General features: G+C 41.1%; 1 long non-coding RNA gene across 1 annotated transcript; it reads right to left on the bottom strand.

Annotated features, from left to right (window-relative positions):
• Window positions 1-1,519: 1,519 nt before the first annotated feature.
• LOC308225895 lies at window positions 1,520-7,255 on the bottom strand. Its single transcript, XR_013957800.1, has 3 exons — window positions 7,059-7,255; window positions 3,801-3,918; window positions 1,520-1,664 (listed from the first exon to the last, which is right to left on the bottom strand). It is a non-coding gene; the product is annotated as an uncharacterized lncRNA (long non-coding RNA).
• Window positions 7,256-7,514: the final 259 nt, after the last annotated feature.

Raw genomic sequence — 7,514 nt, 5'->3', positions numbered from 1 at the left:
AATATGGGACATCTTTTGGGGTCTGTGCATTACTATGGAATTATCTTCTCTTGCAGATGATCATCTGCTGGTTTATTCCAGGCATCATAAGAAAACCCTGGGCTGAGTGTTCCAGCTGATGTTTTGTCATAGTTTCCAAAACCAAAAGACAGTAAATGAAGGTTGTATGAAACCAGCTCTGATTATAGAGTCAGCACTTGCCGAGTTGAATACTGGGAATAACAGTCAGTAAAAAACAAGAACAAAACTTGGCTGATAGAAATTTCCTGAACTGGAACAGCAAACAGGATTATTTTTAGTTCAGGTTTTAATGTTTTATCATTTACAGGGAAAACAGCTGCCAGATGAAAAACATTACGTATGGTTTGAACAAAAGGCATTATTCCTGTGTGCTGAACATTAAGCAACAGATTTCTACAGGGTATGGTTCTCAACAACCTCTGCTTCCCAAGGTTCCCATCCCCAGCATCATCAATGGAAATAATGTGAAAAAATGAGAAGGGACATTTCAGGCAAAAGCCATTTTTGGTGTGTGTTCACACTGGGTGAGGAGATGCTGGAGTTCATGGTCACCATTGCCCAGGAAACCCCTCTACTCCTGAACAGCGATTGTAGGCTGTAGCTTGGTTAGCAGCATGCCAGGCATGAGGATTTAAAACCATTTAATGCTTTTTACTGCTAAACATCCAATAGTTAAATATTAACTGTGAAATTACCTATTTAGACTTCACAGAGCCTAATTTTGTATCTGTTTACTCTGTATAATTAGAAGCCAGACTTAACTTCGGCTGCAGCCTTTTATCCCACCAACTAAACACATTTCATCTCCAAGTGTTCTGAAACTTCACTTTAAAACTGTTTCCAAACAAATATTCGGTACAGCTCCATTAATGTTTCCTTTGGCAGCGGCTCTGCCCTGTGCAGCCCAAAGTCATATTGTTTGTTTCTAGTCCCACATCTTTCCCTGAGCTGTGCTGGCGTAATTGCATGCGGGGTTGTGTAGTGAACCCGGGCAAGGACTTGATCCAGACTAAAATAACCCAAAGATGGTTATTTTGAACTCGGATCATTTTCCTGCGCAACAGCCTCACTAAGATGCAGTGGCACCACTGAGACAGTAGCCTGGGAAGGGAAGAGTGAGGGGGGCACAGAGAAAAGGGTGGCTGCTTCATCCAGGAAGTGAAACCACAAGCTTGGCCTTACAAACTGAACCCCCTCCAGTGATTTTGCCCTGGTCAGTATCTAAAGAAAAAAGGGGGTAGTAATTGCATAGCTGTGATACTGTAGTCATGTTTTAGTTACGTTTCTCCAATATCCCTGTCTAACTTCATGGAATATACAGTGAATTAATGCCATGCTACAGGAGTAATATACATAGATAACATACAAGGAATCTGCACAATCATGTACGATCAGGGAAAAGATGCAAACATGCCTTTCTGGAAAGATCTATTAGAGAACAGAAATTCCAATCAAAAACCTAACAGGAAATTAACAGGTATTTGGTGATTACCTTTGCTGTTTCCTGTTACCAGCCTGACTGATGATGCTCTGTAGCACGATGACCAGTCACTCATTAGTAGCGAGTTACTACAAGACGATTAAAGAGACCAGGCAGTGCCTTGACAGGGTGAACTCACAGGGGTGAACTGAGGATAAATCACCTGCAGAGGCAGTAAAAGAGACAGAATTAGACAAATACCTAGTGGAGGCGACCTGAACTGCTGCTCCACACGTCTAACTGGAACTGGTGGGAGTTTGGGTTATATGGAAGCTGCGTTATTGGGGCTACTGGGAAAGCCTTGCTGGGGCTCTCTTGTCCAGACTGTATTTTGGGGGAGAAGCAATTTCTGCTTGCTCACTGCATTATCTGGTACTGCAAGGTATCTGTAAAGTAGCTGAAGAATCCTGCTGAGCAGCAAAGCTAATAAAGAAACTGGAGGAGTTCATGAGTGGTGAGGTCTAAAAGCCTTTATCATAGGAATTAGGAAGCAAATTCCACTTATTATTGCAATAACTCTTCCTATTTATTGTCCCATATTTACGATTTTCCATGAGCTTTCCTCTGTTGCATTTTCCAGGTGGTCACTGACATTGCTAGGAAAAACAGACACCGTGAGATGGTAGGACTATCAAAGGAGTAGAAAGCTATGAAAAGCCTGGAATGTTAGCAAAATAAATGATAGAAAATAAAGAGCACTATTCTTATGTCAAAGTTTAAATATTTATTTTATTCTATGGCTTTATAGCATGGTAACTACTTATTCAGCAATTAAAACACATAAAATATGAACAGAGGTTTGGATAACACCAAACAGAAAGTCACATCATCAAATTGGACAGCTTGGGCACGACTTAATTTCTTCCTATTTAGTCTTGCATTGGTTATTAAACTGAAGCCTTAGGATAGTGCAGCCTTCCTGCTCTTGCACTGGCTGGTGACTTGCTGCCAGCCTGGTAACGTGGGAGCTGTGCCCCTGGTGTGGCAAGATTAATGCAGCCTGACAGCTACTGTCACAGCTGCCTAATGGGTTATCACGTGTGGGTGTGAAAAAGCCTCACTGGCCCTCTGAAGAAAGCAGATTTACTATAGATAAACCTTTAGTGACAGGTAACAAGGTAACAGGGTGTAACAAACACTTTTCAATTCATTATTATTTGTGAAATGTGCATCCTACACAGGGCTCCTCTTTATTGATGCCAGCCCCCTGTCCTGTGCTCAAATGCTGGGACAATTGGAAGAGATTACATTGAGATTTAGATGCTAGGCTATTTTTAAAATCCCTTCCTCTCCTAATGCTTTTTCCCATATAATCCTATCTAAAAATGTATTTTGAGGGCTCAGGGTAAGTAGGGAAATAGGGACTTAAAGTCTCCAAATCCAGGAAAAGCTCAGATTGGCTCAGGGTTAGAGCTCAGAAATGCAGATTGCATTCACTGCATCTCAGTTCAGGAGATGAACAAGCATACCTTGAACATCCCAGAAAGAGAAACAGTACCTATGAGGCTCAAAAACCACCCCAAAAGGTGTGAAAGGCAGAGCAAATCCTCCAGGAATAAATAATAAACATTTCCCATTTGAAATGGCCAACTGGATTTGACACAAGCCTCGAGCTCTCTAGATCATGTTCCCGTCTTGCTGTGCTGCTGGCTAAAATGGTCTGGGGTAAATAATCTCACTGCTGAACACGTCAGACTCCTCAATCTGTGAGGTGACAGTGACTTTGCAAAGCCCACTGAGAGCTACTGATGGAAAATGCTATTCTGGAGTTGGTATTACCATATGCTGCTTTTGCCAAAAGAGAATGTTCAGATACAAACAATTATCAGGATTTAGAAGGGTGGTCAGAAAATCAACTGATCTCTGCTGCTCCATGCTTTCCCCCTGGAAAATTAGGAATTATGTGTCTATATGCTGTATGCCTCCCGCCACCCTGCAGAGTTAGCAAATATAACACCATGGAAAGAGGAAATCCCGACACAAGCAGGAACCTCCCTGCTGGAAGAACCCTGGAAAAAGAAGGTGCTTCCATGAGTAAAAAAAGAAGTAACTTCCCAATGCAGAAATGACCAGATGCCGCAGGTTATGCACAGCCCTAAATTCTGCTCTGTGACAGCAGTTTCTATCTGGTTTTAATTATTTTCTGCAGAGGGATTACTATTAAAATGATTAAGTATTTTATTGCACATGTGGATAAATGTTTAAGAAACCCGGAACAGTTGCTTAACTGCAGAAGTGCATTTTCCAAGTGAAAAGACTGACTTTCAGAGACTGTGTTAGACAAAAGCACCTTACTTACGTCAAAGCATTACTTGGAAGTGCTTCAAATAGATTTCCTTTCTTGGTGTTACTGATAGTAAAAGCTGGACTTCTAAAACCTCTGCTCTTTAGGCTCAATGGAGAAAAAGTCTCAGCGGCTGTTAAAACAAAATAGTTATTTTCCTAGTGTAAGTATTTTGGACTCATTGGTTAATTCTCCCCTTTGTTCTGTTGCACAGAAAGCTCAGGCAGACTGTGATGAGACAAAATTACATCAGATACACAAACAGCCTCTCAAAATGCAGAGCTCAAATCTTCCCCTGAGTCACTTGAATACAGCTGCTAATTATCTCCTAGGATGGGCTCTGCTGCAGTCTGAAGAGCATATGATGCCAAAGGAGAAACTGCTTCGTAGCACCATGGGCTTTACTTCAGCTGTGTGGCTGTTTCTCCAAACCAGAAGTCCCCACCTTTTGAAAGGGAGGAAGGACAAGCTAACAGTTAAAATAGAGAAGTGGGAAACAGCCAGTGCAGGAGCCATTCCTTTTGCAACAGATTATACAAGAAGAAAATGGGAAACAGGGACAAGGGAGTGATAAGTTTTATCTCATGCAGTGGTAGGTGAAGACTTAAGCACTACGTGTCAGGTTCCCTGGCTGCCATTGAAGCAATGTTCTGCTTTGTTCTACTCTGACACTATTAACATCCTATTCTTCAATTCCACAGAAGCTTCAGCACTTCTGACATGATGTTTCAGTAGCTGAATGCTGAAATTTGAAAACCTGAGATCTCAGTGCAAGATAAATGTGCAGCTAATAAACTTGTTATTCCTGCATTCAGCCCTAGGAACAAGTGCAGCATTACTGAAGACGGAAACAATTTGGTTGCTATCACTGGAGTTGAACACACTTAAGCCAGAATGAAACATAAATGCCCACATAATCCTCTGTGACCTCCCAGTTATTCCCACACCGTGTAAGAATGATTTCACAGATTACACTGCAGGGAAGAGCAGTTTAAACTTTCTATGGTGTGTGTGCTCATCCCTTTAGTTTTCTCACTCTGTAGCCATTGAGGCAGGTTACTCCGTGGTGTAATTTAGAGGGCAGAAGGGTTGCAGCAGAGACATTTGGGCCCACTGCGAGCCTTTGTGTTCTTTCTAGTACTATTTTCCATAATGATTTCATCCCTATCCCAGTGTCTGATTATTAGAGGAATAGCCTTTGTATGCAGGAGACAATGTATGATTGCAGCCATGGTGGAGCTGCGTGGGAGACCAGTATTATGTATCTACAGCTGGAGCTTGCTGGGGTACAGAATCATCAGCACAAAGCACTTGCTGTAACTTTCCACCATTCAAAACCATTCCAGGAATAAAACACAAGATTCCCAAAATGTGGCTTCGGCAAGTTTCACTCAAATATTTACAGTTAAGTACAAATATTTTCCGAGATGTAGGAAAACCTACCAGTGTCCACTGCTGCTTATAAAAGTCATGCCACTGCTGTTGGGTTTTCTTTTCCTGTCTTAACCAGTGTCATTAAAACTCTTGTCTCAAGAGAAATAAGAAAGCTTTATCTCTCCACTTATGGAATTGTCATCTAACGAGTAGCATCTTAATTCCTGGAACTGACAAAACGCTGAGCTTTTACCAGTCTCAATGTTTCATCTGGATTGTCTGCCTTAAATCCACCTCTGAAATCATGTCAAACCCAACCCCTCATGTTACACCATTCTCAATACCAGCCCAGCCAGCTCCTGCTTGTTACTATCTACTCTTTTATAACACAGGCAGTCAGATTCCATTGTCCCTCTTTGGTGTTACATAAATCTGCAGGTGTGTAGTTGAAAAAAGGTTCACTCTAGGGTGGCATGTGAAATATACTGGCATGAAGAAACACCCTTTTGGCAGCGAGTCACAGCGTGAGTCACTGAAATCTTTTACCAGTGAAGCTTCTCCTATAGTAAACATTCCCAAGTACTACACTGTAGTTTTACTTCACTGAAGGAAAATCCCATTATATTAAATTATAATGTGGAGATGTTCTCAACATTAATTTAATGGATGCAGCTCTTCAAGTTCTCACCATCTGCTCACCCTTTAATTACAAAAACAAAAAAGCACAACTCACTATCCCATCATAAAAAAGAGGACCAGGACTGATCTGGATGCACAGGTACCTATTGTACTCAGCTGCCAGCATACATGGCTTTACTTGACAGGCAGCTCTAGTCTGCTGGAAGCACCCCTGCTCGACAAATATGTATTGGCAGTTTCAGGAGGATAAATGATTTGTCATTACCTCACCTAGAAATCTTATTGTCCAGTGCTGTGTTCCTGACTTCATCATAGACACAGCTTCAGGGTAAGTGAAACTGCCTTTCTGCCTGCAATCACTGAATAGGTTATTTTTTGAGCAGAAGAGAGTACAGAAATGAAGTAACTGAAAAGCCACATTATCGATACCCTCTGTCAGTAGTCAGCCTCTCTAAAATGAATATATATATATATATATATCTCTTTTCCTGGATGATCTGTAGAAAGCATTTACATTTAAACCAGATGAACAAAATGCAAGTGTTTGCATTCAGTGACACTGCCCAGAAGCTCTTTCATTCACAGGCATAATAACGAGTTTCTTTTCCTAATTGTTCTGACTTTTCTGTTAAAGATCCCTTAGACTTTGAAGAAAGCATATTTCACCTTAAGAAAATACCTGCTCATAGGAATAGTAAAATGAAAAATAGCTGTAACATTGCACAGAAGGGGATGTGGGAGTTGAAATGGCCCTGAAGATCTTTAAACAGATACAAGAGACATCTCCTGTCTCCCAATCTGCTCTGCAGCCCATGGTGCCTCCTGCTATACTGGTTTCCTAGTACAGAGTAAGAGCAAGAATTATTTTCTTGAACACAGAAGTGTATTAAATAGTCACATAAAACCAGAAGAACTTGTTTTGGAAGAAGTCAGCCCTATCTCAAGGCTATTGTAATGTACACACCTTTATGGTGGAAATTCTTTCACTTGGTATATTATCTCTACATGAGTAAGTCTTGACATATTTTGGTACATTTGCTTCCAATTGAACATTGTCAAAAAATAGAGCAGCAGTAGCTATACCAGTAAAGCTTTTTGGACTACTACAAGAATGAATAGCACTGATTTTCTGCTGTAATAGGTACCTTTTAAGGGAAGTGTAACCACAGTCAGGACAGAGAGGGCAATTTATGAAAAGGTACATTGAGGGACTTCACCAGGGAACAGCTACAACACAAGAATGGGATGTTTAACACTTACTCTGTTGAGGCCAATTTGTATCAGAGCTTCAGTGCTTGGAAGGTGCTGTTTCCCAAATAAACAGTCTTTGAGTGAGGTGAGCCAGGGTTTTGCAAGTGATTTTTGATAGTAAAACATGAATCAGAATTAAACTTGCTGTGCAGTGTCCCAGAGTGTTCCACGCTGGACAGGCTCCCTTGTAAAGCCAGCAAACTTCTGCCTCTCATTCTGTGCAGATAAGGTGCACCACTGTTGTAATGGACCCTGCATCGCCTCTCCACTCATGCAGTGCTGTAATAAATACACATCAATTATGGAATTGAACAATTCCAATTGCTCAAGCTAATGACAGTCTTCTGAAACCAGTTCTTCTCTCTGCTAATACACCTGATAGCATTAATTATGGAGTTCCCATTCATCTCACAAAAACAACAGTCATCATTTCATTGATCTTTTCAGTTTGTAAGCTGAGGAGGA

The sequence above is a fragment of the Psittacula echo genome (assembly GCF_963264785.1).
Source record: "Psittacula echo genome assembly, chromosome: 11".
NCBI lineage: Eukaryota > Metazoa > Chordata > Aves > Psittaciformes > Psittacidae > Psittacula > Psittacula echo.
The sequence above is the reverse complement of the archived record's forward strand: the minus strand, read 5'-3'. Positions and strand labels throughout refer to the sequence as shown.